The 15,345-nt window shown below is 40.7% G+C and overlaps 1 protein-coding gene and 1 pseudogene across 1 annotated transcript in view; both read left to right on the top strand.

Moving 5' to 3' along the window:
- Plpp4 (phospholipid phosphatase 4) overlaps positions 1 to 15,345 on the top strand; it is a 133,719-nt gene that overhangs the window by 81,739 nt on the left and 36,635 nt on the right. The gene's annotated exons all lie outside the window — the stretch shown is intronic.
- On the top strand, positions 8,245 to 8,987 carry LOC127679076 (40S ribosomal protein S2-like; annotated as a pseudogene).

Here is a 15,345-nt window from a genome sequence, read left to right as displayed (position 1 = left end):
AACCTATCAAGTCCTATTTGTGTTTCCCATGCATTCTTGGGACTGTGGCCATCAACCAGACATGGTCAATCTTAAAGGAAACAGACTCCCCCTCTCCCAACTATTAGCTGTCAATTGGTAACAGTTTCTTAACTAGCTGTGGTGCTTTCTGACTATCTACCCACCTCAGTGTAGGGTTTTGAGTAGCTTGAGCTTATATGGATTTTGTGGAATCTTGTGCATGCGGTTACTGATGCTGTGAGTTCATCTGTGCAACTGCCCTGTTCTGTCTAGGAGATACTGCTCTATTTTGGGCATCTACTTCCTATGGCTGTGACGGTCTTTCCACACCCTTTTCTGTTATGATACCTGATGAGCCCTGTGGGGAGGTATGTATTATTGATCTTCCATCAGAAGCTGAGCATTCCATAGTCTTATAATATTTCATTGCATGGATATAGAACGCAATTTATTTCTATGCTTATCAACTGTTAGATACATGGAGGACTATTAGAAATAATACTGCATAAATACTTGTATAAATTTGTTTGGATGGGTTTCAGGTTTGAGGGTGGGCTCATAACTAGGTAAGGAGTGATGGACCACACAGCAGTCTTGTACATAGCTCTGACAAACTACACACCTGCTTGGTACAGCAGTTGCACCATTTTATATTTCCACCAGTAATAAATCCCTGAAGCAATTTATCTTTGTCCTTGGCCACACCCCATCCTTTGGGATGTTTAAGGCTGTCCTAGTGGGTGTGAACTGTTGTCTGCTTATAGTTTTCCTCTGCATTTCCTATGACTACCCCTGTTATTTTTCTTAGTGCCATGAGATACCTGACCATGAGAGACCTTAAGACAGGAAGAATTTATCCTGGCTCACTGTTCAGGAAATACAGTCCATCATGATGGGGTGATGGCAGGCAACAGGTACATAAGGTACTGGTTAATGTGTGTAGTAACTAAGAATCAGAGAGGGTTACATCCCAAGTGGAGGCAGGGCGTAACACTCAAGCTCCTCCTCTATGGCCACAAGTCTACTGGCCAGGTCTCACCCATATTATTACTGTTTTGTTTGTTTGATTGATTTCTTTTTTAGTTGATTTTGTATCCAACCACTTTGCTCTAGGTGTTTATAAGTCATAGGAGTTTGCTGGTAGGATTTTGGGGTCACTTATGTATACTGTCATATCATCTGTGAAAAGCAATACTTTAAAGTCTTCCTTTCTGACTTGGATCCCTTTGATCTCCTTTAGTTGTTTTATTGCTCTAGCTAGAACTTCAAGTGCACTTGAGTAGATAGGAAGAGAGTGGGTAAGAGATAGGAAGAGAGTTGTCTTGTCCCAGATTTTAGTGGAATTGCTTTAAGTTTCTCTCCATTTAATTTGATGTTGGCTATTGGCTTGCTGTATATTGTATGTGTTTAGATGTGCACCTTGTGTCCCTGATCTCTCTGAGACTTTTGACATGAAGAAATATTGTATTTTCTCAAAGACTTTTTTAAACATCTAATGAAATGATCATATGGGTTTTTTTCCTTCAGTTTGTTTATATGGTAGATTATATTAATGAAATTTTGTATATTGAACCATCCCTGCATCCCTGGAATGAAGCCTCCTTGACATAATTTTGTGGTGCTCTTGGTTTGCATGTATTTTACTGTGTATTTTTGATCAATGTTTATACGGGAAATTGGTCTGAAATTCTTTCTTTGTTAAATTTTGTGTAATTTAGGTATCAGAGTGACTGTGGCCTCACAGGATGAGTTTGAAAGTGTTCCTCTGTTTCTATTTTGTGGACTAGTTTAAGGAATATTGATATTAGCTCTTCTTTGGAAATCTAGTAAAATTCTGGGCTAAAATCATCTGGGCCTGGGATTTTTTGTTTGGTAGACTTTTAGTGACAACTTCTATTTTCTTTGGGGTTATAATAATATTTAGATAGTTTACCTGATCTTGATTTAACTTTGGTAAGTGATATCTGTGGAGGACAGGCTTTTGAAGTAAGACCTAATGATTCTTTGGATTTCCTCAGTGTCTATTTTTATGTCCCCCTTTGCATTTCTGATTTTGCTAATTTTGGTAGTGTCTCTGCCTTTTAGTTAGTTGGCTAAGGGTTTGTCTTATTGATTTTCCCAAAGAACCAGCTCTTGGTTTCATTGATTGTATTGTTCTCTTTGTTTCTAATTGGTTGATTTCAGCCCTGGGTTAGATTTATTTCCTGCCATCTACTCCTCTTGGGTGTTAGGTCCCACATTTCTCTGAGTCTCTAATTTTGTTTATTTTGTTCTCTTTTTATTCTATGTACTATGTTATCTATAATAGATATCCATAAATGTACTACTTCATCTCCTGATGCTTCTGATCTGCACTTGAATCTCTCTGATGAACTCTACATTTGTATTGTTTCAACTCTACTATTTCCGTATGGCTGTCTTTTACATTTCTGTTTTCTTGTTGATATTTTCAAATTGTTGTGACATTGTCATTTAGCTTGATTATTTGGGCTCATGATGAGGCATTATGAGAATCATGACAGGAGGCACATGTTAGAAAAAAGTGCTTACCTGATTTGGGAGGTGGTGATGGTGGAATGGAGTCATCTAGACAAACCCCCAGAATCCTCCCCTGCGCTCTTAGCTCAGATTCTCTAGAGGTGTGTATGCGTGTGCATGTGTGCATGTATATGTGTGTGCACGCACACATGTGTATTATACAGTGACAATAGACACACATACATAAAAAGCTAAGTTGGTCCATACTGATGGCTTCCTACTTATTCTGATTGTTCCAAATCACCAGCCTATTGAACTATGCTGCCTATATTCAGAATGGATCCTCTGGCTTCAATTTTGTGTTCCATCTTCAAGTCATTTCTGAAAAAGCCACCACAGACACACCCAAAAGTGTGCTATTCTAATGTCATAGGTGTCTCTCAATTGGCAATCAAGGTTAATCACCACTGGTGTCATTAACTGAGGCACCAAGGCATCAACACATGAGATTGGGGGGGGAGTCATTTAAGATCTACTCCATAATATGCATTTTAGCTATACAGAATTTTGTTGTCATTCATACCTTAGTAAGGCTGAAAATAATTAAGAGGTAGATATCTGGAGGCAACAATGTTCTGTAATCCCCTTCTTTGGAAATAGAGCTATTTCTGAGATGAATGACCATCCTCAGCCAAGATCTTGGCAAGAAGAACTATCTTTTAGGTTCAGAATCTTCTCTCTGTTTCTCTCTGTGTGTCTCTGTCTGTCTCTCTGTCTCTGTCTCTCTCTGTGTGTGTGTGTGTGTCTGTCAGTCTCTTTGTCTGTCTCTCTATCTCTGTCTCTCTCTCCCTCCATCTTTCCCTCCTTCCCTACCTCCTCCATGTGTATGTGTGTGTATGTATGTGTGTGTGTGTTTTCCACATTCAATTTTAGAATGCATTTACTTAAAAGAGTATTTTATTTCCTCTTTTGAGTAGAACTCATTGGCACACATATTTCTATGGCATGCACACCAGCCACTTCTCTCCAAGCTTGTTTCCTTATCCCTCTAAGTAGTTTTGGGCGATGCTTTCCCCACTATTAGCAGCACTTAGAGAATGCAAATTCTTTTGGATGGCAACCCAAGTCAGGATGGTCAGGGAGTTCTGTCTGCCAAAGCCAAATGAAACAGATCCTTCCACAGCCAAGTTGGGGCATCTTAAGATGATTCAGACCAACGTACCTTTCCTTCCATTAGCTTTCGGATTCCAGGTGTGTAGTGCATAGCTACATCCTCTGCCATCAGCAATCTCAGCATGTGAGATATGGGAAGAAAGGTCATTCATATTTTTGGAGACCATAACATCCCAGAATGTATTGCAGCTAACTCCTCAGCTCAACGTCTTCAGTGGCTTCCAGTTCACCTAGCACTTGTACCTAGACTCTCCCTTCTGTCTGAACCCTAGATCCCCACTCCCATCCTCTCAATGAAACACAAGATAGTCTCAGGCACTGTGTTTAGGCCTGGAGAGTCCTGCTCCATTTAAAACTCATTATATATTTCTGAATTCACTGCTTGTGATTTGTTGTGTTGTCCAGGTGAGGATCTTAGGCTTAGATAGGACTGTAATCTACCCTGAGTGACACACAGCCAGCCTATGACAGAGGCTTTGCCATTTCCACCCAGATTGTCTGACATTAGAACTCAGGCTCAACTTCACAGCAAAACTCTAGCTAGTTCCTTTCCTTTCTTGATCTTTGCCCTCCCTGCCTTCCCCTTTCTTCCATATGCTGTCATAGACTGCCTGTATTCACCCACTCAACCCTCCCTCTGTCCCTGCACACTGATCTGATGCCCAGCAGTCAGCGGTCACACCTTCTTTGCCAAGAGTTTCTCCTCAATTAGAACCCTTCAGCCTGTGCCTACAGCAGATGGGCTGCTCGGGGGAATTGATGTTCAATCATCCTCAGAGCAGCCTTCAGGCAATTCTGATGGGGGAGGTGTATACACACCCCAGCTCCTGTGCCCTGAGTGCATCTCGAGAATGTTTTTATTCAGTAAGCAGAGCCATCAAGTGGACTGTGTTGTGCTTGCCTAGGGTTGACACTTGCTCGCCACACTTCTTGACAGCTACCTGCCCAGGGCCATCATTTGCTCCTCTGTACTATCTCACACCTTCCTTCTTGCTCTGGCTTCACTTGTCCCTGAGGGCTTCCTGACTCATTCTGCTAATATACTGTTGGCACTTGAATCCATCCCAAGGTCTCTCCTTGAAGAAACCCAAAACTAGGATGCTCTGTGCATTCTGCATTCTGTATACTCCAAGTGTTTCTGGCTCCATGGGCCTCATCAAAAGACTCTGGATCCCAAACCCTGACTTTCAGCATTCTTTGTCAGAGTGTTTAATTCAGTCTGCCTTTATCGTCATTGTTTATTAGTTGTTTTCTTTCCCCAATATCTACCCTTTGCCGCATCAGAGAGGGGACTGTGAAAGACTCTGGCTTTGAAGTTTCTATACTGTCTGGCACAATGAATAGTCCAAAATACTCCAGATATTTATCGAGCAGATGGATTTATTGGCATAACTGGATAAAGCCTTAACTAAAGCTATATTTATGCTATATGTGTGTGTTTAGGACCCCGTTGTCATCATCAAGGTCATATTTTCAGAACACTGCCAGCAGCCTTGTTTGAGAAAAGAATACATTCGGTACCTGTGAGCACCCCTGGTCCTTGGCATACCAAGGGCAGAATGAAATAATCCATACAGAAGATATTTCCCACTCAGGTGTGTAGAACAGGTTTTTCTTGAGATACAGAGGCTTATTCTGTTCCCATATATTTTCTGCCCATAATACCTTGTCTTTTTTCTGCCTAATGACCCATTAAGCAAAAGTGTCTGTTCTTTAGAAACACAAGCTTAATATTTATATGATATCTTTGCATACAGTCATCCCTAATAAAAACTTAACACGGGAGACATTCTAGGTCCTGGAAACCCCATGGACTTCTACTTCCTTGAAGAAACCTCTGAGTCTTGTTTCATGATTGAGCTCTGCCATCTGTGGCAAGAACTTTGTTTCTAGTAAGAAAGAGACCCAATGTTGTGGCCTCCTCACAACTGAGGGGTTTCCACTTACCTTGGGAGGTGAAGGGTCCAGGGTATAGTTACTAGTTCCTTTGTGCTATGAAATCAGCGGGTTCTGTTGACTTCAATTCCATTTGCTGCCAAAGAGGGTTCAATATTCCTACAGAAGACTTGGGTCTTCCTGGGACAAATAGTATTGACTTTCCAGCCCTGTGCCAAGCATGTAGAATGAGGCTGATGTGTGCCGAAGCCCTTCTGCCTCCTTCTGTTGAGCTGTGGGCCTGGCCCAGGGTTGGAAAGAGCTAGAAGAATGTCTGTAGGTTAGGGACCGTTTAACCCAGAAGCTTGGGACGGAACTGGGGACCAGGGACTTGAAGGAGCAGAAGTAAACTAGTGTCTTCACTCAGCAGCTCTGACTCTACATTTTACTTTTTAGTACACGATCATTTTCAGAATGGTCACGCTTTTTGTGAACCTCCTACTGCTCACTGCCCTCAAACGGTGCATCCAGTCCCAGGCTTTGAGTTATTCTTTCTCATAGGATGATGTGCATCAGCTTTCTGGGTCATAATTAACCAAGGTTTTCTCCTCACGGGAGGGTAGAGGAAGAGGTTGATCCTGGCTTTTCTTGGGCTCACTTACTAAGTGGAACATTTGATTGGTAGCCGAGAGCACCTTCTGTTTGAGATCCTCTCCCCAATACTGAGGTGGATGATGATCTTATAATGAACTTGGCACATATTTTTATTTTCTTGTCCTTTATTAATGTGGTCTTTGGGTAAAGCATTTGATAGTCTGACCTGGTATTACTCATCTTACAAGTTAGGCAAGGCTCTGATCATAGAAGGAGGAGGAGGGGCAGAGGAAGAAGAGAAGGAAGAAGAAAAGAAAGAAAGAAGAGAGAAAGAAAGAATGAAAGAAAGAAGAGAGAAAAAGAGAGAAGAAAGAAAGTAAGAAAGAAAAAACAAACAAAGGATGAATGAATGAAATAAAGAAAGAAGAAAATTGAGTGGCTATGGTCAAGTAAAGGTACTGATGTCCACTGCATGCTTTTCCCTGTGGCTTTGTTCTGTGAACCCATGGCTTAGTTCCTATCTTTGGCAAAACTTCCAGTAACCTGAAAAATATATTAAAAGCATTTGTTTGAACTTGGAAGGTGGATCAATTGGGTAAAATACTTGCTGCATCAAAATGAGGACCTGAATTCAGGTCCCTAGCACCCACAGAAGAACCAGATATGGTAGCACATGCCTGTAATTCAAGTACTTGGGGTGAGGACACTGGGTCCTGGGAACTTGCTTGCTAGCCAATGTAGTCCAAACAACAAGCTCCAGGTTCAGTGAGAGACCTTGCCCCAAAACAAGCAAATGCATAGAGCAAGACATCTGAACATCAACATCTGGTTCTCACACATGCCTCCATACAACACACACACACACACACACACACACACACTCACACACACACAGCTTATATTCAGGGAGAGCATTCATTACACGCATGCTTACTGGGTATTTTCTATGTATTAACTTGATTGAGTTTGATGCAAGCGGAGACAGTATTGCAAACCTACAACAGTCCCTGTTTTTACAGAGTTCACAGGGTAGGACCATTGTAAGCACAGAGGTTGCCCTGTGTCAGTTAAACAAAGGTATTCCTTCCTCCCAGCAGATACAATACTAGACCCAGAGCCAAGTGAACAGAAGCAGGCCTCCCTCTTGCACTGGGCACCCTTGGTCAGTGGGCATCCTAAACAACCTTCCTTGGCAGCTATGATGGATAACAATGGATATTAAATACATGATTATCCAATGGCTATTTAATTATAACACCAAAGTGCACTAGTTGGAAAATGCATCATGCATAATTTTGTATGTACACAATGAGAGGGGTCTAGAACAGTAAGGAGTAGAACTTCTCCTAGTGATGGAGGAGAGGCCAGAGCATGTAGACCATTTTAAGATTAGCTAGATAGTGTGGCAAATCCTTAGAAACTACCTTTTAAGCCAACACCTGCCACGTGGCACACATATAGACATAAATAAAAATAAACAAATCTTTTAAAATTGAAAATAAAACGAACTTGTGCAGTTAACCAAAGTTAAAAAAATTAAAAGAGAAAGTTATATGACTATTTCACTGGATATTTTTTAAAAAGAAAATCAAAATTTGCTAGTTATACAATTTCTCATTAAACGGGGAACACAATGAAATCGCCCTAGGCTGATAAAAGTGATCTATGAAAAACCTACTGCTAACTTCATACCTAATGAAGACTGCTTTTAAACAAAAAAAAAAGTTGTGTTTATAAGAATTATAAAGATATGTCTGTCTCCAGTGTATTCATTCAGCATCATGGTGGTAATCTTAATGCAATTAGATTAGAAAGTGAAAAAGAGAGAGATTATTTTAATGTGTAAATTATATGATTATCAAAGTCAACAAAATGTTCTAAACCAGTCAACTAATTTCACAAGATTATGAGATACAAGGACAGTATGAGAAATCAATTGTATATGTATAATAGAAATAGGCAGTTAGAAACTTTGAAAATGCCACTTATGTTTCTTCTTTGGGAAAACACGGTGCAGCAGGAGGGCCCAGAGGACCTAGAGGACCCAGGGTCCAGTATTAGGCGGCTTCCTTTGGCGGCAGTGGTCCTTGGGGCAGGGGCTGTGGTTGAAGCTGTGGCGGAGGTCGAGGCCGCCGGGCTCGTGGAGATAAAGCTGAAGACAAGGAGTGGATCCCTGCCACCAAGCTGGGCCGCCTGGTTAAGGACATGAAGATCAAGTCCTTGGAGGAGATCTACCTGGTCTCCCTGCCCATTAAGGAGTCTGAGATCATTGACTTTTTCCTGAGCGCATCCCTAAAGGATGAGGTTTTGAAAATCATGCCAGTGCAGAAGCAGACTCGGGCTGGCCAGAGGACCAGGCTCAAGGCTTTCGTCGCTACTGGGGACTACAATGGTCACATTGGTCTTGGTGCTAAGTGCTCCAAGGAGGTCGCCACTGCCATCTGAGGGGCCATCATCTTGGCCAAGCTCTCCATCGTCCTTGTGCGTAGAGGCTACTGGGGAAACAAGATTGGCAAGCCCCACACGGTTCCGTGCAAGGTGACAGGCTGCTGTGGCTCTGCGCTGGTGCGTCTCATCCTTGCCCCCAGAGGCACTGGCATCGTCTCTGCTCCTGTGCCCAAGAAGCTACTGATGATGGCCGGTATAGACAACTGCTACACATCAGCCAGAAGCTGCACTGCCACGCTGGGCAACTTCACCAAGGCCACCTTTGATGCCATCTCCAAGACCTACAGCTACCTGACCCCGACCTCTGGAAAGAGACTGTTCACCAAGTCTCCTTATTAGGAATTCACTGGTCATCTTGTGAAAACCTACACCAGAGTCTCTGTTCAGAGCACCAGGCTCCAGCTGTGGCTATCACATAGGGTTTTTATACAAGAAAAATAAATGAATTAAGTCTGTAAAAAAAAATAAAAGAAAGAAAAAGAAAGAAAGAAAGAAAGAAAGAAAGAAAGAAAGAAAGAAAGAAAGAAAGAAAGAAAGAAAAAGAAAGAAAGAAAGAAAGAAAAAGAAAGAAGGAAGGAAGGAAGGAAGGAAGGAAGGAAGGAAGGAAGGAAGGAAGGAAAGAAAATGCCACTCATACTGGCATCTATTTGTTGCAGTAAATCGCCAAGCCCAATATGCCCATGTGAAGAACACACAACTCAGTTATAAGCTGCATCCCTAGACTGGGCAGATACACCACTACACGACACTACTGTTTCCCAGCTGCGAGAGCTCTTGCTACCTGCAGCTCCTCTAGGCTACATGGTCTTCCTTTCCCCAGGCCATCTGCCTTCCACCTCCTCTCCTCCATCTCCTCAGCCTCCCCTCCTCTTTCCTCTCCCCCCCTCTCCAAAACTTCCAGCCTCACCTTTCCCTTCCACTGCCCAATCACAGGCTTTAGACTTAATTTGACCAGTTAAAATGGGGAGAAGGTTCACATGAAATCACCTGAGTACATGATCCACTCCTTGTCAGGGGTGGGGAAGGCAGCCCTGCTTGAGGAAGCAGAATTAGCATCAATACAAACAGTACCAGGGCAACCCACAACATCTATTTAGATATCCACAGGTAATAAGCAAGAAAATGAAAGGCCTGTATTTTTTAAACAAAAAAAAAAAATTATTTAAAGAAGACTTAAGTAAGATATATACCATGTTCATGAAAGGATGATACAACACAGATACTAATTTCCCCAAAGTTAATATATAGACTCCCCATGATTCTATTTTTAAAATGGGTGTAGAAGTTTAAACATTGATTATAAAATTTATCTGACAAGTCAGAAAACAGAATAACCAAACAAATTTGAAGTGCTTAAAGTACCTAATTTTAAGAGTTACTATAAAACCTGTACTGATCCCGTGTGTTTTAGGAAGAGATGAGTGAATATGTGAGACGGCTCAGCAGATAAAGGTGCCAACAACAAGTCTGATGACATAAGTTCAACTCCCCAGATCACAGGTAGAAGAGAACTGACTTCTTCAAGCTTGTCTCTGATCTCTGTTTGTGCACAGTGCTGCACATCATGCATGAGCACACAAAAATAAATAAAATAATAATACTTTTTAAAGAATCAAATACTGCAGAGCCATATTAATGGAACAGTAAAGTGCTAATAAATGGACACACTTGTATGGTTCATTTAAATTTGATATAGATAACAAGGAGAAATTTCAATCAATGGTAATAAAAAACCCTGTATAAAAATCTGAAAGAAAAAGAGACACATTGACTCATAACACCATATGCCAAACTAATCCAAAATGGATTTCATACTAAAAAGTAAAGGAGAGAAATCCTCTAGGACAGAGGTTCTCAACCTTCCCAATTCTGTGACCTTTTAATATAGTTCTTCATGTTTATATGTTTCATATAAAACAAATTCATGTTTTATATGAAATATAAAATCCCTCAACCACAAAATTATTTAGTTGTTACTTCATAACTGTAAATTTGCTACCATTATTAATATGAGTATCTGATATTCAAGATATCAGATATGTGACCCCTGCCCCCTGGTGACCCACAGGTGGAGAACCACTGCTCCCGATGCTATCAAAGAGTATCATCAGTATTTTGTGGTAAGCAAACATTGATTAGAAGGGATACACAATGCCAGCAATAAAAAAATTAAATAAAATGATATCCTCCCCCCCTTTTTTTCCTGTTCCTCCAAAGGCATTAAGGAAAATTAAAAGTCAAGTCACAGACTGAAGAAAAATATTTTCAACTTGTGTAATTCATAAAGTCTTTCTCTCTGATCAGTGATGTTAAAAAGAGAAACCAGAGGTTAGGGATGTAAAGATGTGACTAAGAGGTAGGTAGAACAGGCAAGGTGCTCAATACAGAAAAATGTCAATACCACAAAACTTTAGGCAAAAGTCTGTTCAGGAAGGAAGGTCACTGTAAGGAAGTATGTGAACAGGTGCTCTGTTACTGACTCACAGAGAAATGCAAATTAAACCTATACAAGACAGTGTTTCACAACATAACTAAAATTGAAAAAAATAGACTATATCACATGTTGGAAATGCAGTTGAGTGGAACTCTTAAATATTGCTAGTGGAATTATCAATTCAAATGGCCACGTTGAAAAGTTGGTCTTCAGTTTCTTATAAAATTCAGTCACATACTTGTCCTGTTACCCAACAGATCCATTTGGTAGTTATTTACCAAGAGAAATAAAAGCATGTGTTCACAAAATAATGGGTACAAGGTGTTTAAAATAGACATTTTCTTTCTAATAAGCCCAAACCAGAGACAATACCAATATATATCAACAAGAGAATAGTTAGCATTTAAAGGAAATCACTGAGACTGGAAAGATAGCTCCTCAGCTCAGAGAACTTGCTGCTTTTGCCATAGACCTGGGGCTCACAACTATCTACACCTCTAGTTGCAGAGACTTTGATGCTTTCTTCTAGCCTCCTTGGAAATCTGGTTGCATGTGGTGCACAAACATACACATATGTTTTTTTTTAAGTAAAAATAAATAAAAATTTAACTGGGTGGGTTGAACAAGCTCTAGTAGGTGGCCAGACACACAAGAATATGTACCAGCACTAATAGGACTTAAAAAAAATCAGGAGGACACAAAGTCCAGTGGATAGGGAAAAGGGAGTAGATCTGGGAGGAGTTGGGGAAGGGGGATGAAGATAAGCAAAATACAATGTGTGAAATTATCTGATAGAGGAAATGGGAAAAGACAGGGCTCTTTATGGATGGGAAAGGAAGTAAATAAATAAGGGAAAAGATGATAAAGTAGCAAGGATATTCGAAAAGGCCACAAGGAATATTACTATTAACTATTTTCTAAAATAAAAACTATAATACATATAAATTTATGTCTAAATATACATATATAGTTTTAATAAACATTTCTCATTTGGAATGATGATCCTTCTTCCAAGAGCCAAAGACTACCTAGCAAAACCCCAATATCATACATGAGAAGCCCCTTTCAAGTTATTGGTCAAAAGATGTCCAAGAGACTCCCAAAATATATTGCTGCTCCCTTTGGTTACTCCCGAGAGGTGACAGGTAAGTCCCTATTACTGATGATGCCATGCACTTCAGAGGACGGATCCAGAGACCTTAAAGCTGAAACTGACCTGAGTGCCACCTCCCTGTGGACTAGCATTCATGGCACCAAAGAGTGCCACGCAAGCTTCCAGGATACCAGTGATATGAAGCTCAATGGATCCTATCTAGTCCTCTGGGTCTACTTATGTTCATCTTCCCAGCCATTCATACATATTCAATTCACATTCTGCTACCCTTTAAACTTCTTAGGATAAGACTGATTTAGAATACAATTTGAATGACTTACTATGACTTCTGATGGAAAATTCTAGCCCTGCATATTCCTGAGGCTTCACTTCACACTGTTCTCCCTTCTGGCTACATTAGCAGCCTTTCTCCTTTCTGCTCTGGAGATAGAGCGCGGGGCTTCACATAGGCCACGCATCACTGTATCTCTAGGCTCTGTGCACAAGGCTATACTAGCATGTGGTGGTACCTTAACTATATTCAGTACTTCCTCTTCACAGCTCCATTCTGATCTCTCTCTACTCTTTCTAGTACTCTTTACATAGCCTTTCCCTGCTCATTATGTATATAAGATGGATAGGTCTCTTCTGTTTCCACCCAGCAACCTTTTTTCTAAGAGTCTGTTTTGTTTTTTAATTGATAAATTAAATTTGTCTCTAAATCTTTTGGGACTCCAACCAAGTCTGATATTTGTTCCCTTGAATCAAGCATACTAGCCAAGATTCTAGAAGATCTAAATAAACACTTGTTGGCTTAGTGACCTCATAACGAAGCTCCTACCTTATAGTTCTAGGTGTTGGTTCTGTAACTGTGCTAATTGAAGTGTGTGTGATGTTTTTGTGTTTTATGACGTCCATACAAATCCTAGCAGGCTGTATTCCTTGACACTGATAATCTTGTATCACCTGAGGTTTCAAAACTAAAACATTTTCTCCAAGCTTGGTGTTTTACTTCCTATTGTTGGTATGAAGTTGGTAGTTGGTATAGATTTGTCAACTTGAGATCTAGAATTGTCGGAGAGATAATTCTTTCGGGCATGGCTATGAGGAGTGATGAGATTAATTGAGGAGGGAAGATCCATCCAGATGGGTGTCACCATCCCTGTGTTGAGTTCCTGGACTGTATAAGAAAGTGAACATAAGAATTCTTCACTCTTTGCTTCTTGAATATGGATGCAATGGAACGAGCTATTTCAAGCTCCTGTTATAATGAAATCTCCACCATGATGGACTTTAACTTTGACCTGTGGATGAAACAAACCCTTCCTTTCTTTAGTTGCTTCTTGTCAGGATATATTATCATAGCAACAGGAAGAGTAATTAATATACATGGCTTTTCATTAGTGGATTATAGCTGCTTTGTGCAGTGAAAATATGATGGTTGACACCTTTCTCTGAGTGGAAATGTGAACTCTGTCTTTGACATCAAGATGTTGGAATTACCTACCTCCAATGGCCATCAAAAACAATGTCTTGGAAGTCTCTAGGGAGTTCTGTTGGTTCAGCTCAATGTGCATATTCTGTGTTCCATGTATGCACAATATTGTGCTCATTTACAGAAAAGCAGTCTGGCTGGTAGACCAGATGGAGCATTTTAACTGCATTCACAAGTGCATTGACTATTTTTCTTTTCCATACTGAACTTCACTGAATTGATGACCTACTTTATCACTGCAGTGCATAGACCAACTGCAATCCCTAAGACTCATCTCTTCAAAGTAGTGGGCTTGCATTAGTGATTAGAAAGGCATATCAAACACGAATTTCAAAATCTTTTCAAGGAGTGGGAACACAAGACTGGAGCTGACAGAATGGATACAGGGAAAGTTGTCTCTGAAGGATACAGCAAAGGAGCTAGGAGCTCTCTCAGATGTTCCCCTGATAGCTGATTTGTTGTGCTCACTCTTGCCAAGAAGGGCAGAGGCCCTGGGTTTTCTACAAATTATCACAACACCATTCACACATGGGACACTGAATCTATACATAGAATTGAAATGACAAAATTCTCCAGGATTTTGTTTCCTGATTAGTTGTCTCATTCTTTGCAGTTAAGAAATGGAGTGGGAAAGCCAAAGCCATCATGACATGAAGAAAGCAGTTGACCACTTCTAAAAATATCCTGCTTTCTGTCATCTATTCCTGTCAAATCCTAGGCAGGATGAACCTGGTCACCCTTGTTCAGTTCTCCCTCATTACTGGTTATTTTAATTTGACTATTGCTATAGTCTCAATGTATCTCCCCCCAAATTCACGTGTTAAAAAATAACAAGTAGGATGGTCTAAGGAACTGGACTTTAAGAGATAGTTACGGGACTGGAGAGATGGCTCAGTGATTAAGAGCACTGACTGCTCTTCTAGAGGTCCTGAGTTCAATTCCTAGCAACCACATGGTGGCTCACAACCATCTATCTGTAATGGGATCTGATGCCCTCTTCTGGTGTGTTTGACAACAGCTACAGTATACTCATATAAATAAAATAAGTAAATATTTTTAAAAAGAGAGAGAGAGAGAGATTACAAAGACAAAGTACTCAAGATCAAACTAGCACCCATCTAGAAGCTACAGGGGTGGAGAGGTGGGTGGGAGGGAGATATGCCATGTCTACCATGAGAGGATGTAGCCAGAAGGAGCCATCTAAGAACTAGGAAAGTACCCTCAGAAGACATGCAGTAAGGCTTTGTATTCTATTTCTCAGTTTGTAGAATTGTGAGAAATAAATTTCTGCTGTTTATATGTTACCACCCTCCAGTACTTTGTTATGGCATCCTCACATCAACACAAGTACAAGGCAAGCGCATCACATGCTGAACACAAAGGAAAACTGCTCACTTTGAGGAAAAATGCAGAGTTTCATAAAGTCAAAGGAAACGATTGTAGAGCTACTGGCATTGCAGCAGGTCAGGAGCTGGCAGTTGGAGGCAGATCAACAGAAGCTGAAGTCAGCTTGCAGGAGGCCATTAGAATTGCCTAAGATCATGTAGAACCAAATCTGAAAGGATTGTGAGATATGGGTGAGAAGCAGACATTTTAGCAGAACATAAGCATTCAGACAACAGCACCTGATTTTCTTCTCATGCCCATGGCCTTCCCATTCTTTGTGTGTTCCAGGTAGAGCTCCCAGTAATGGCTGGAAAGATTCTGACTTCTTGTACTGGGTTTCTGCTACAAGATACAGACAGCTGTTCCTTG

This window comes from Apodemus sylvaticus, chromosome 1, assembly GCF_947179515.1.
Source record: "Apodemus sylvaticus chromosome 1, mApoSyl1.1, whole genome shotgun sequence".
NCBI classification, from domain to species: Eukaryota; Metazoa; Chordata; class Mammalia; order Rodentia; family Muridae; genus Apodemus; species Apodemus sylvaticus.
The sequence above is the reverse complement of the archived record's forward strand: the minus strand, read 5'-3'. Positions and strand labels throughout refer to the sequence as shown.